Here is a 14311-nt window from a genome sequence, read left to right on the forward strand (position 1 = left end):
ATAATTATTTTCAGTATTTGATAGCTATATTATATAGAAATGACATTTTGTAAAATCTAATGCTTTAGACATCTAAACTGCTTTCTCAGTACCATTCCCAAGGCCTACTAACACAGCTAGCTATAAAGGGACCAGTACACTGCTCCATAAGTTATCTGTACAGGCTCACACACTGGAGCCTCTTTATAATGCAAAAGGTAGTATATATAGCATAATTAGAGGTAAACTGGCAAAACAGTAAAGAGCCTGAGCACTGATGTCAGGTGGACCTAGGCTGAATCCCAGTTTGCCACTTTTACCTATTTGACTTTGAGCAAGTATTTTACCTCTCTTCATCTCAGTTTCTTTATCTATAAAATGAAGTATCTCCCTTAAATATCTATAAATTTAAATAAGATAGTGAATATATAGGTTTTAGCATAATGTGTAACCTAAAGTGTATGTAAGTATTCACATAATATTCTGGCTTAGAGTTTTAAGATTACCTTATTCAACTGTCTCTTACCAATGCCAATATGGTAACATTCTGGCATACTTTGAAACTCATTGTCTTTTCATTTGGAATGTTTTTCAGTCTTTGGGCTAACCCTGGCCTTGCCATTTTTTAAAAAAATCATTATACGCTTGACCCTAGCTAAGAAAAATATTGGAGTATACATTAAGAGAAGACTTCTAGTAAACTTTTTGTCTCACTTTCAGACACTGAAGAGAAAGTCGTTCTGCGCTGGCATGTAATGCTCTAGATATTTCAAAACATCATGTTGTACATTTAAAACATTTTTAGGCCTGGCATGGTGGCTCATGCCTGTAATCCCAGCATTTTGGGAGGCTGAAACGGGTGGATCACCTGAGGTCAGGAGTTCGAGACCAGCCTGGCCAACATGGTGAAACCCTATCTCTACTAAAAATACAAAAAATTAGCCAGGTGTGGTGGCACATGCCTGTCTGTAGTCCCACAACCTGGGAGGCTGAGGCGGAAGGATTGCTTGAACCTGGGAGGTGGAGGTTGCAGTGAGCCAAGATCACACCGTTGCACTCCAGCCTGGGCAACACAGTGAGACTCTGTCTCAAAAAAAAATAAAAAATTAAATAAAAAATTAAATTTGTTGAGCTACAAATTACATACAATAAAATGAATCCATTTTAATTGTATGGTGTAAATGGATTTTGATGCATATATACATCCATGTAACCACCTCCACAATCAAGATTGAGAACATTTTTATCACCCCTATCTGTATGTCTTCATATACCTCTTCCCAGTCAATTCCCACTAAGGTAAACACTGATCACTTTCTCATTTTAAAATAGATTTTTAAAAAAGAATTTTACATAAATACATTTCATAGAGTATGTACTTTTTAATGTCTGCCTTCTTTAATTCAGTATAATTACTTTGAGAGTCATCCATGTTGTACCATTTATGAATACTTTGTTCCTTTTTAATGTTGGAAAGTATTTTATTATGTGGATATTAAAGGTTGTTTCTGAGATTTATCTGTTTTTGCATTTTTCAGTGGTTTGTTCATCTTATTGCTTAGTAGTATTGCTTTCTATGCCTATGTAGCACAGTAAGTGTCATACATTAATGGGCACATGAGCTATTTCTGGTTTTGGCCTATTATAAATAAAGCTGTTGTGAACATTCATGTATAAGTATTTGTGTGGGCATATGTTGCCATATCTTTTGGGTGAAAATCTAAGAGTGGAATTGCTGGGGTGATATGGTAAGTGTAAGTGTATATTAACTTAAGCAGCAAATATATTGGTTTCTTATATTTTCTAGGTTGGTTGTATAATTTTTATTCTCATAAGCAGTGGAAGAAAGTTCCAGCTGCACCTGTCAAGCTGTTTAGATTTAGCCGTTTGATGGGTGGGAACCATTGTGAGAGCTCATTGTGATTTCAGATTTGAATTTCCACAGTGACTGGTGTTGAGGATCTTGTGTTTATTGGCCATTAGATATATCTTCTTCTTTGTTGCTTCAAATCCTTTGACTCTTTAAAAAAAATTGATTTGTCTTATTATTATTGAACTGTAGGAGTTTTTTATATATTCTGTATAAAATTCCTTGGGATAGCAATAATTATAGTAGCAGAGGTGAAGTATGCTCATGTGTCTATGTCTATCTCGACTGTAATACTAAATACTATCCACAGCCTTAGGAGCAAGAATACTTTCTCACAGCCTGTGAGTTGTTTTTTTATTAGTAGTATCTTTGGAAGAGCAGAAATTTGAATTTTTAAAATACTTTCAACTTCTCATTTGCTCTAACTATACACTTATTACAAACTTGCAGAAATCATACATGTAACTCCCACATACCTTTCAATCAGTTTCCCCAAATGTTAGTATCATATGTAGCCACAGTGCAATTATGGGAAATTAACATTGATTCAATACTTGTAATTAATCTACAGACCTCATTCAGTTTTTTTCAGTTATCATACTAATTTTTTTTTTTTTTTTCTGGCCCAGGATTCAGTCAAGGTCTGTTTTTTCGGATATGAGTATAGCCATCCCAATTTTCTCCAATTTTCTTTCTTTTTTCTTTTTCTTTCTTTTTTTTTTTTTTTTTTTTTTTTTTTTGAGACAGAGTCTCTGTTGCCCAGGCTGGAGTGCAATGGCATGATCTCAGCTCACTACAACCTCCACCTCCTGGGTTCAAGCAATTCTCCTGCCTGAGCCTCCTGAGTAGCTGCAATTACAGGTGCCCGCCACCACTCCTGGTTAATTTTTGTACTTTTAGTAGAGATGGGGTTTCACCATGTTGGCCAGGCTGGTCTCGAACTCCTGACCTCATGATCCAGGGCCCACCTCTGCCTCCCAAACTGCTGGGATTACAAGCGTGAGCCACCATGCCTGGCTCCCAGTTTTCTTATGGTTAAGATTTCTGTGGTGTATCTTCTTCTGTCCTTTCATCTTTAACTTGGCTGCCTTGTTCAAAGTAGATTCTAGTAGACAACATATACTACGGTTTTGCTTTTTTATTCAGAATGACAATTTCTGCCTTTTAATTGGAGTGTTTGTTCCATATATATAGCCAATGTTGTATTGATATAACTGGGTTTAAATCTGCCATCTTGGTACAGGCATAACTGAGATATTACAGGTTTGGTTTCCTCCAGACCACCCCTATAAAGTTAATATCACAATAAAGTGAGTCACACGAATTTTTTTGTTTCCTAGTGTGTATAAAAGTTATGTGTACACTATACTATAGTCTGTTAAATATGCAATAGCATTATATTTGAAAAAAACAATGCGTCTATCTTAATTAATAGGTAATTTATTGCTGAGAAATGCTACCAAGCATCTGAGCCTTCACCGAGGTGTAATCTGGTGGGGAATCTTGCCTCAATTTTGATGGCTGCTAACTGATCAGAGTGGTGCTTCCTGATGATTGAGGTGGATGTGGCAATTTCTTAAACGAAGACAACAATGAAGTTTGTTGACCGATTGACTCTTCTTTCACAAAAGATTTCTGTGTAGCATGCAGTGCTGTTTGATAGCATTTTACCCACAGTAGAACTTCTTTCTGCCATTGATTTTTCAAATATAAATTTATGTAATATTCTAAATCCTTGTTGTCATTTCAACAATGTTCACAGCATCTGCACCAAAAATAGATTCCATCTCAAGAAACCACATATTTTGTTCATCCATAAGAAGCCACTCCTCATCTATTCATGTTTTATCATGAGATTGCAGCAATTTGGTTACATCTTCAGGCTCTACTTCTAATTCTAGTTATCTTGCTACTTCCATCACATCTGCAGTTATTTCCTCCACTGAAGTCTTGAACTCCTTAAATCTTCATGAGGGTCGAAAGCCAACCAATGAGGGTTGAAAACAATTTTTTTTTTTTTAATTTTTAACATAGTAGATGTATGTATTTATGGAGTACATGAGATGTTTTGCTACAGACATGCAATATGTAATAATCACATTATGGAAAATGGGGTTTCTATCCCCTCAAGCATTTATCCTTTGTGTTACAGATAATCCAGTTATACTCTTTTAGTGATTTTTAAATGTATAATTAAGTTATTATTATAGTATTGACTATAGTCACCCTGTTCTGTCAAATAGACCTTATTCATTCTTTCTATTTTGTACCCATTAACCATCCCCATCTCCCTGCCAACTCCACACTACCTTTCCCAGACTCTGGTGATTATCTTTTTATTCTCTATCTTTATGAATTCAATTGTTGATATGGTTTGGTTCTGTGTCCCCACCCAAATCTCATGTTGAATTATAATCCTCAGTTTTGGAGGAGGGGTCTGGTGGGAGGTGATTGAATCATGGGGACAGACTTCCCCCTTGCTGTTCTCATGATAAGTGAGTAAGTTCTCACAAGATCTGGTGGTTTAAAAGTGTGTAGCACTTCTTTCGCTCTTTCTCTCCTGCTCTGTCATGTGAAGATATGCCTGCTTCCGCTTCGTCTTCTGCTATGATTGTAAGTTTTCGGAGGCCTCCCCAGCCATGCTTCCCATACAGTCTATGGAACTATGAGTCAATTAAACCTCTTTTCTTCACAAATTGCCCAGTGTCAAGTAGTTCTTAATAACAATGTGAGAAAGGGTTTGTGGAATATTGCTCAAGAAATTTTTGCCAAGTACAGTGACCCTGAGATTTTCCCCAGTGTTTTCTGGTAGTAGTTCCAGAGTTTGAGGTCTTAAATATGTCTTTAATCTATTTTTTCCTTTGTGTGTGTGTGTGTGTGTATGTGTTTTGTTGTTTGCTTTTTGGGTGTTTTTTGTCTTTGATTTGATTTTTGTATGTGGTGATAGATAGGGGTCTAACTTCATTCTTCTGCATACAAATATCCAGTTTTCCCAGCATCATTTATTGAAGAGAATGTGTTTTCTCCAGTGTATGTTCTTGGTGCCTTTGTTGCAAATGAGTTGCCTGTATATCTGTAGATTTGTTTCTGGGTTCTCTATTCTGTTTCATTGGTTGTCTGTTTTTATGCTATTTTGGTTTTTGTAGCTCTGTAGTATGATTTGAAGTCAGGTAATGTGATTCCTCCTGGGCTGTTCTTTGTGCTGAGGATTGTTTTAGCTATTCTGTGTTTTTTGTGGTTGCATATAAATTTTAGGATTTTTTTTTGATTTATGTGAAGAATGTCGTTCATATTTTGATGGGAATTACACTGAATATCTAGATTGCTTTGGGTAGAATGGACATTTTAACAATGTTGTTTCTTCCAATCCATGAACGTAGAATATCTTTTCATTTTTGATGTCCACTTCAATTTCTTTCATTGGTGTTTTATAGTTTTCATTATAGACATGTTTCACTTCTTTGGTTAATTCATAGGTATTTAATTTTATGTGTGGCTGTTGTAAATGGGATTACTCTTTTAATTTCTTTTTCAAATTGTTCACTGTTTACATATAGAAAAGCTACTGATTTTTTGTATGTTGATTTTTTATTTCTCAACTTTAGGCTTTTTCCAGACATAGATTGTATAATCTACAAACAAGGATAATTAGATTTCTTCCTTTCCAATTTGGATGCCCTTTTATCTTCTTCTTGTCTGATTGCTCTAGCTAGGACTTCCAGTACTATGTTGAATAACAGTTGTGAAAGTAGGCATCCTTGTTGCGTTGTAGATCTTAGAGAGAAGGCTTTCACCTTTTCCCCACTCAGTATGATACTAACTGAAGGTCTGTCATATATGGCCTTTAGCATATTGATGCATGTTGCTTGTATACCTAGTTTCTTGGTGTTTTTTTTTTTTTAATCATGAAGGGATATTGAATTTTATCAAATGCTTTTTCAGCATGAATCCAAATTATTATATAGCTTTTGTCCTTCATTCTGTTGGTATGATGTGTCACATTGATTCATTTGTGTATGTTGAACCATCCTTGCATCCCAGAGATAAATTCCACTTGATCATGTTGAATGATCTTCATAATGTATTGTTTAATTCAGTTTGCTAGTATTTTGTTGATGATTTTTGCATCAATATTCATTGGAGATATTGGCCTGTAGTTTTCTTTTTTCAAAGTGTCTTTATCTGGTTTGGTATCAGGGTAATACTTGCTTCAGAGAATGAGTTTGGAAGTATTCCCTCCTCTATTTTTCAGAATATTGGAATAGTTTGAGTGGGATTGCTATTAGTTCTTCTTTAAATGTTTGGCAGAATGTAACAATGAAGCCATTGCATCCTAGGTTTTTCTTTACTGGAAGACTTTTTATTACATCTTCAATCTCTTTACTAGTTATTGGTCTGTTCAGGTTTTAGATTTCTTTCTACTCAATCTTGCTAGGTTGTATGTGTCTAGGAATTTGTCCATTTCTTCTAGATTTCCCAATTTATTGACATGTAGTTGCTCATAGTAGCCACTAATAATCCTTGAATTTCTGCAGTATTAGTTGTAATGTCTCCTTTTTCATGTCTGATTTTATTTATTTGGAATTCCTCTTTTTTTTTTTTCTTTGTTAGTCTGGCTAAAGATTTGTCAGTTTTGTTTAACTTTTCAAAAAAAACCAACTTTTTGTTTCATTGCTCTTTTGTATTTCTTTTCTTTTCTTTCTTTTTTTTGACAGAGTCTCACTCTGTTGCCCATGCTGGAGTGCAGCAGTGTGATCTCAGCTCACTGCAACCTCCACCTGCTAGATTCAAGTGATTCCTCTGCCTCAGCCTCCTGAATAGCTGGGATTACATGTGTGTGCCACCATGCCCAGCTAATTTTTGTATTTTTAGTAGAGATGGGCTTTCACCATGTCAGTTAGGCTGGTCTCGAACTCCTGACCTCGTGATCCACCCACCTTGGCCTCCCAAAGTGTTGGCATTACAGGTGTGAGCCTCCATTCCCAGTCAATATTTTTTTAAATTTTGATTTCATTTATTTCTGCCCTGATCTTTAGTATTTCTTTTCTTTTTTTTTTTGAGACGGAGTCTCGCTCTGTCGCCCAGGCTGGAGTGCAGTGGCTGGATCTCAGCTCACTGCAAGCTCCGCTTCCCGGGTTTACGCCATTCTCCTGCCTCAGCCTCCCGAGTAGCTGGGACTACAGGCGCCCGCCACCTCGCCCGGCTAGTTTTTTGTATTTTTAGTAGAGACGGGGTTTCACCGTGTTAGCCAGGATGGTCTCGATCTCCTGACCTTGTGATCCGCCCGTCTCGGCCTCCCAAAGTGCTGGGATTACAGGCTTGAGCCACCGCGCCCGGCCTAGTATTTCTTTTCTTCTACTAATTTTTGGTTTGGCTTGCTCTTGCTTTTCTAGTTCTTTAAGATGCATTATTAGGTTATTTGAAATGTTTCTTGTTTTTTCATACAGGCACTTATAGCTATAAACTCCCTGTTAGTACTGCATTTGCTGTATAGGCTTTGGTATGTTGTGCTTCCATTATCATTTAAGAGAATTTTCAGTTTCCTTCTTAATTTTTTAATTGACCCATTGGCCATTCAGGAGCATATTGTCTAACTTCCATGTATTTGTGTAGTTTCCAAAATTCCTCTTGTTATTGATTTCTAGTCTCCATTGTGATCACAGAAGATGTTTGATGTTGTTTTAATTTTTTGAATGTTTTAAGATTTGTTTTTTGACCAAATATATATGGTCTACCTTTAAGAATGATCCATGTGCTGAGGAAAAGAATGTGTATTCTCCAGCTGTTGGATGAAATATTGCATAAATATCTATTAGGTACAATTGTTTCTATAGTGCAGATTAAGTCTGATGTTTCTTTGTTGATTTTTTTGTCTGGAAGATCTGTCCAGTGCTGTATTAGTCCATTCTTGCATAGATATAAAGAACTACCTGAGACTTGGTAATTTATAAAGAAAAGAGGTTTAATTTGCTCACAGTCCTACAGGCTGTACAGGAAGCATGGCTGGGGAATCCTCAGGAAATGTACAGTCATGGCAGAAGATGAAGGGGAGGCAGGCACATCCTACATGGCTGGAGCAGGAGAAAGAGAGAAAAAGGGGAGGGTACTACACGCTTAAACAAGATCTCATGAGAAATCATTCACTATCACAAGAACACTAAGGGGGAAGGCTTCCCCCATAATCCTGTCACCTCCTCCTACAACGTTAGGGATTACAATTCTACAAGAGATTTGGGTGAGGACACAAATCCAAACCGTATCAAATGCTGAACGTGGGGTGTTGAAGTCTCCAGCTATTACTGTATTGGGGCCTATCTCTCACTTTAGCTCTAATAATATTTGCTGTATGTATCCAGGTGCTCCAGTGATGGGTGGCATGTACATTTAAAATTGTCATATCCTCTTGCTTAATTGGCCCGTTTATCATTATATAGTGACCTTCCTCATCTTCTTACAATTTTTGTCTTGAAATCTATTTTGTCTGAAATAAATATAGATACTCCTGTTTTCTTTTTGTTTTCATTGGCATGGAATATCTTTTTCCATTCCTTTATTTTCAGTCTTGTGTGTGTCTTTATAGGTGAAATGTGTTTCTGGTACGCAACAGATCATTTGGTTTTTTTTTTTTTTTTTAATCCATCAACAGTCTATGTCTTTTGATTGCAGAGTTTAGTCCATGTACATTCAATATTATTATTGGTAGGTAAGGACTTACTCCTGCCATTTTATTTGTTTTTTGAGTTGTTTTGTGGTCTTTTCTTTCTTTTCTTCCGGTCTTCCTTTTTGTGGTGATGATGTTCTCAGTGATTTGTTTCAGCTTCTTGCTTTTAATTTTTTTGTGTATCTTTTACATTTTTTGGCTTGCAAATACTGTATCTTATTAGGCTTGCAAATACTGTCTTATAACCCATTATTTGAAGGTGATAACAACTGAACATTGTTTGGATAAACAAACATGCAAAAAGAAAATAATAAACACTTTATGCCTTAACTTTATCCTCCTGCTTTTTAATTTTTTGTTGTTTCTAGTTATATCTTATTGTACTGTCTATGTCATGTAAAGTTGTTTTAGTTATTATTTATGATTGGTTCATCATTTGGTCTTTCTACTTAAGACACAGTTACAGTGTTTTAATATTCTGTGTTTTTTTGTATGGTTACTATTACTAGTGAGTTTTGTACCTTCAGATGATTTCTTATTGCTCATTGACATCGTTTTCTTTCTGATTAGAGTGCTCCCTTTAATATTTCTTGTAGGACAGGTCTGGTGTTGATGAAATCCCTCAGCTTTTGTTTGGAAATCTTTATTTCTCATGTTTGAAGGATATTTTTGCAGAATATACTATTCTAGCATGAAAGGATTTTTCCCTCAGCACTTGCAATATGTCATGCCATTCTCTCCTGGCCTATAAGGTTTTCACTGAAAAGTCTTCTGCCAGACATATTGGAGCTTAATTGTGTGTTGCTGGTTTCCTTTCTCTTGCTGCTTTTGGGATCCTTTCTTTATTACAGACCATGTTTTTATCCTTGACCTTTGGAAGTTTATTAAATGCTTTGAGGTACTTCTGTTTGGGTTCAATCTGCTTTACTGCTCTATAACCTTCTTGTACTTGGATATTGATGTCTATCTCTAGGTTTTGGAAGAGCTTTGTTATTATTCCTTTGAATAAACTTTCTAACCCTCTCTCTTGCTGTGCCTCTTCTTTAAGGCCAATAATGCTTAGATTTGCCCTTTTGAGACTATTTTCTATATCCTGTAGGAACGCTTTTTTATCTTTTTTCTTTTGTTTCCTCCAGCTGTATTTCAAATAGCCTGTCTTCAAGCTCACTTCTTCTGCTAGATCAATTTTGCCATAAAAAGACTCTGATGCATTCTTCAATAGTATGCCAGTTGCATTTTTCAGCTCTAGAATTTCTGCTTGGTTCTTTTCATTTCAATCTTGTTCTTAAATTTATCTGATAGGATTCTGAATTCCTTCTCTGTGTTATCTTGAATTTCTTTTGAGTTTTCTCAAAACAGCTACTTTGAATTCTCTGTCTGAAAAGTCACATATCTCTTTTTCCAGGATTCGTCTGTGATGCCTTATTTAGTTCATTTGGTGGGTACATGTTTTCCTAGGTGGCCTTGATACTCGTAGATGTTCTTTGGTATCTGGGCATTGAAGAATTAGGTATTTATTATAGTCTTCACAGTCTGAGCTTGTTTGTAGTGGTCCTTCTTGGGAAGACTTTCCAGATATTCAGAAAGACTTAGGTGTCATGGTCTGAGCTGTGTCTGCTTTAGAGGGCACCCGAAGCCCAGTAATGCTGTGGTTCTTGCAGACTTGTGGAGATACTGCCTTGATGGTCTTGGAGAAGATCCAGAAGAATTCTCTGGATAACCAGGCAGAGACTCTTGTTCTCTTCCATTACTTTTTCCCAAACAAATGAAATCTCTTTCCCTGTGCTGAGTCCCATGGAGCTGAGGGTGGAGTGAACCAAGTAGCCCTATGGCCACCACCACTAGGACTGTGCTGGGTCAAACCTGAAGCTAGAACAGCACTGGGTCTTGCCCAAGCCTTCCATAACCACCCCCTGGATACCTCCTATGTTCACTTGAGGCACTAGGACTCTATAATCAGCAAGTGGCAAAGCCAGCCAGTCCTGTGTTCTTCCTTGCAGGGTGGTGATTTCCACTAGACTCTGGACAAGTCCAGAGGTGCTGTCTGGGAGCCTGACACTACAGTCAAAAACTTTAGAAGTCTAGCTGGTATTCTGACTTGCCTGACCTGTAACTCAGACCACAAGACGTAGACCTTTCCAGTCTTCTCTCCCCTTTCCAAAGGTGGAGGAGTGTCGCCCCATGGCCATTGTCACCACTGGCTCACAGGGAATACTGCCAAATGATCATTGATACTACGGTGAAAATCTGTTATCTAGTGTAGCCACCTTCATCAATAACCCTAGCTAGATCTTCAGGATCACTTGCTGCAGCTTCTATGTTACCCCTTACTGCTTCACTTTGCACTTTTATATTATGGAGATGACTTCTTTCCTTAAACCTCATAAACCAACCTCTGATGGTCTCAAACTTTTCTTCTGCAGCTTCCTTACCTCTCTCAGCCTTTGTACTATTGAAGAGAGTTAGAATCTTGTTCTGGATTAGCCTTTGGCTTAAGGAAATGCTGTGGCTGGTTTGGTCTTCTATCCAGACCACTAAAACTTTCTTCATATTAGCAATAAGACTGTTTCACTTCCTTATTATTCATGTGTTCACTGGATTAGCACTTTGAATTTCCTTCAAGAACTTTCCTGTTGTATTCATAACTTGGCTTTTACCCTGAATTTTATGGTAATTACTTTCTTGCTTTCCTTTATAGTTTTATAAGCTAAATATTCCAAAATAAATATAATTTTTATTTTTTGACTTCATATAAATGGCATCATATGGTAGTAGAAATAGAATGAGAAAAGATTCATATGCTAACTTATGAAAAACAGTAAATTTTATATTTTTCTTTTTTATAATTTATGACTCAGGTTTCAATTCATCCGTTAAAATATGTCACTTCATGTTCACACATACAGAGATTTTCCAGTTTTTTTGGTGTATAAGACAGTTTACAGAAATCCTAACCTCTTGAAAACTAGTGTTCAATAATGGGCAGAATTCTTATGCACAATTAAAAAAGGTTATTTTATATGACAGTGCCCTCTGCTGTCATCAGTGCAGATTGCATTAGAATGCTGCTATTACTACATTTTATTATGTGAGGAGAAAGCAGTCATTGGCTTTATGCTTGATATGTGACTAAACAGGAAATGTTCTATGTGTGAAAGTATTAAATACATTCCTCACTTTACATTGAAATACAGGTAGTTATGAAATATATAATTTCAACACATAAATATAAAATGTACATCTCAATATATAATTTAAAAAAATTTAAGACTGGGCACAGTGGGTAAGGCCTGTAATCCCGGCACTTTGGGAGACTGAGGTGGGTGAATCACCTGAGGTCAGGAGTTCAAGACCAGCCGGGCCAACTTGGTGAAAACCCATCTCTACTAAAAATACAAAAATTAGCTGGGCATGGTGGCAGGCGCCTGTAATTCCAGCTACTCGGGAGGCTGAGGCAGGAGAATCGCTTGAACCCGGGAGGCGGAGGTTGCAGTGAGCTGAGATTGCACCACTGCACTCCAACCTGGGCAACACAAAAAAGAAAAAAAAAAGAATCTTAAGCTGTATGCAAGTGTGTGTTATTACACTGAAAAATCCTCTGTGTAAAAGAAAATGAAAATTCAAGAAAATTAAGACTTTCTAGATGTCATTTGGAACAAGTGAAAACCCTCTAACGTAGATTCCGGTGTTCATCTTTATTAGATTTTTGCACCATCCTTCATATTGATTTCTCATTGATGTTTAAGTGTATTAAGGTTTAGGACAGAAAAGCACAATAGCAGGAAAAATAATCCTTTAATACTGCTAAATTGCCTAGCTGTCATTCTCTAATTGAAGAAAATGTAATGAATCCTAGAGCTTCATAAAATATTTAATTTTATTTGTTACAAGATGTCTGAGGGTATTGCCTACTCTCAGTATCTGGAGATACCAGGTGCTTTTGTCAAAAAGCTTCTGATGAAATCTTATTCATTTTTGGACCAGCTTTTCTGAAAGTGGTGTTTGTTTATTAAACATATTTTAGCACCCACATGTGCTAGGCACAGCCATTCACAAAACTTATGCCTTGGTTTTCTGTTTCATTTTTCTAGTAATATGTTTTTGTTATATTTTACAAAATTATTGGTCTGCAATCGATTAGACAGCTTTTTTAAAAATGAAGAAATTGATCCTTGACCAGAGAAATTTGACAAGCACTGTCCTAGGCTATTCAGCCTTTTAAAAACCCACATACCAAAAGCAACTATAGTTCTTAAATGTTAGAGGCTAATAGAGAGGATTGCATACTGAATGAACTACCTTGGTAGCCCCAGTTTCCAGGAAGTGATAAATCAGTACAAGTTCCTCTAGCTGATTTTTTCCCCTTTATTTTATCAATACCTCACCAGTTATTTTCTATGACAGATTGTTTTAATTATTTCCTAAGAATGTCTGCTTGTTCTAAAACAACACGGAAAGCTTTGATATTATTTGCTAAAAAGATATGTTCCTTCTTTTATGTGTGTTGGCCCTTTTAGCTTGTTTAACTTTCTTACCTTGGAGAATTGCCTGGAATTCACTCAACTGACATTTTCATCCATGCCAATGGAAGTACTTCAGCAGACGGAGATACTTAATATGAATATATAAAAGAAATGAACTCATGTAGCATTCTAACACTGTTCCCTTCCCCCAAAACCCTGTAAGCACCAGCTGATAATAGATGTAATGAATACATATGTCAGAAACACTCAGTTCCACTTTGCATCAATAGACCCTCACTTGAGTCATACTTTTCATGTAAAATATTCCAAGAGAAAATGGCTTTTAAAAACCATTTTTTAAAAGCAAAAAACTAACATGAATTAAAAATTGGTATTTCTCAATGGTCAGAATCTAGTCAAGCATTATGTTTCCATTTTAGTGACAACATTGATGTGAGGAAATGAAAAGCTAGAAATGTGATAAAACAATATAGCCTCTCATTTTTAATCCACCTTGACAAATTAAAGATATTTAGAATGAAATATAAATTAAGAAAATGTTAATACATGTAGTAGTTTTCTGTTGCTGCTATAACAAACCACCACAAATTTTGTGGCTTAAAACAACACAGTATTATCTCACAGATGTATAGGTCTGAAGTCCAGCTGGGCTCAGCTGGTTTTTCTAAACCTTGTCTCATGAGACCAAAATCTAAGTGGAGTGGGTTCTGAAGACTGTAGGGGAGGATTAACTCCCAGGCTTATCCAGGTTCCAACTGGTAGAATTTGGCACTTGAAGGACTGAAGTCCCTGTTTCCTTGCTGCCAGCTCGGGGATGAGTCTTTGCTCCTAGAGGCTTTCTGAATTCCTTCTCATGCTTTCCATGTGGCTCCTCCAGCAGTGGCGAGTCAAATTCCTCTCATACTTTGAATCTCTCTTATTTATCCTTATGCTTCATTTCTCTGACTACAGCTGGAAAATTTTCTCTGCTTTTAAGTGTTCTCATGATTAGATTGGGTCCACTCAGATAATCCAGGAAAATTTTCCTATTTTAAGGATGTGACTTTAGTTACATCTGCCGAGTCTCTTTTGCCATGTATGGTAACACATGCACAGTTGCCAGGGATTAGGTCATCTCTTCAGGGCCAATCTACCTACCACATATGGGCTTGGCATAGGGAATTTAATTGTCAGATTTGTTGCTAACTTTTATATTTCTATTTCATTGCCAGTGAAAAGTGATAACTTTGTTATTCTAATTTTGTAAACTGTATTTTTATTTTTTTTTAATGTTTGCTTACTTTTTAGAAAACAGTAATAGTACCTACATACAGTCAT

At 36.4% G+C, this 14311-nt stretch overlaps 1 protein-coding gene across 4 annotated transcripts in view; it reads left to right on the top strand.

The window, feature by feature from the left end:
* The window catches only part of ECHDC1 (ethylmalonyl-CoA decarboxylase 1), a 56156-nt gene that overhangs the window by 30433 nt on the left and 11412 nt on the right, over positions 1–14311 (top strand). The window contains exon 6 of one of the 4 annotated variants that reach the window (XM_050788718.1): positions 700–5353. The exons of the other annotated variants lie outside the window; for them this stretch is intronic. The gene's annotated coding sequence lies outside the window, so the exon portion shown is untranslated. Of the gene's footprint in view, positions 1–699; positions 5354–14311 lie in introns of those variants that run through there. 4 annotated transcript variants of the gene reach the window in all.

Source organism: Macaca thibetana, chromosome 4 (genome assembly GCF_024542745.1).
Source record: "Macaca thibetana thibetana isolate TM-01 chromosome 4, ASM2454274v1, whole genome shotgun sequence".
Taxonomy (NCBI): domain Eukaryota; kingdom Metazoa; phylum Chordata; class Mammalia; order Primates; family Cercopithecidae; genus Macaca; species Macaca thibetana.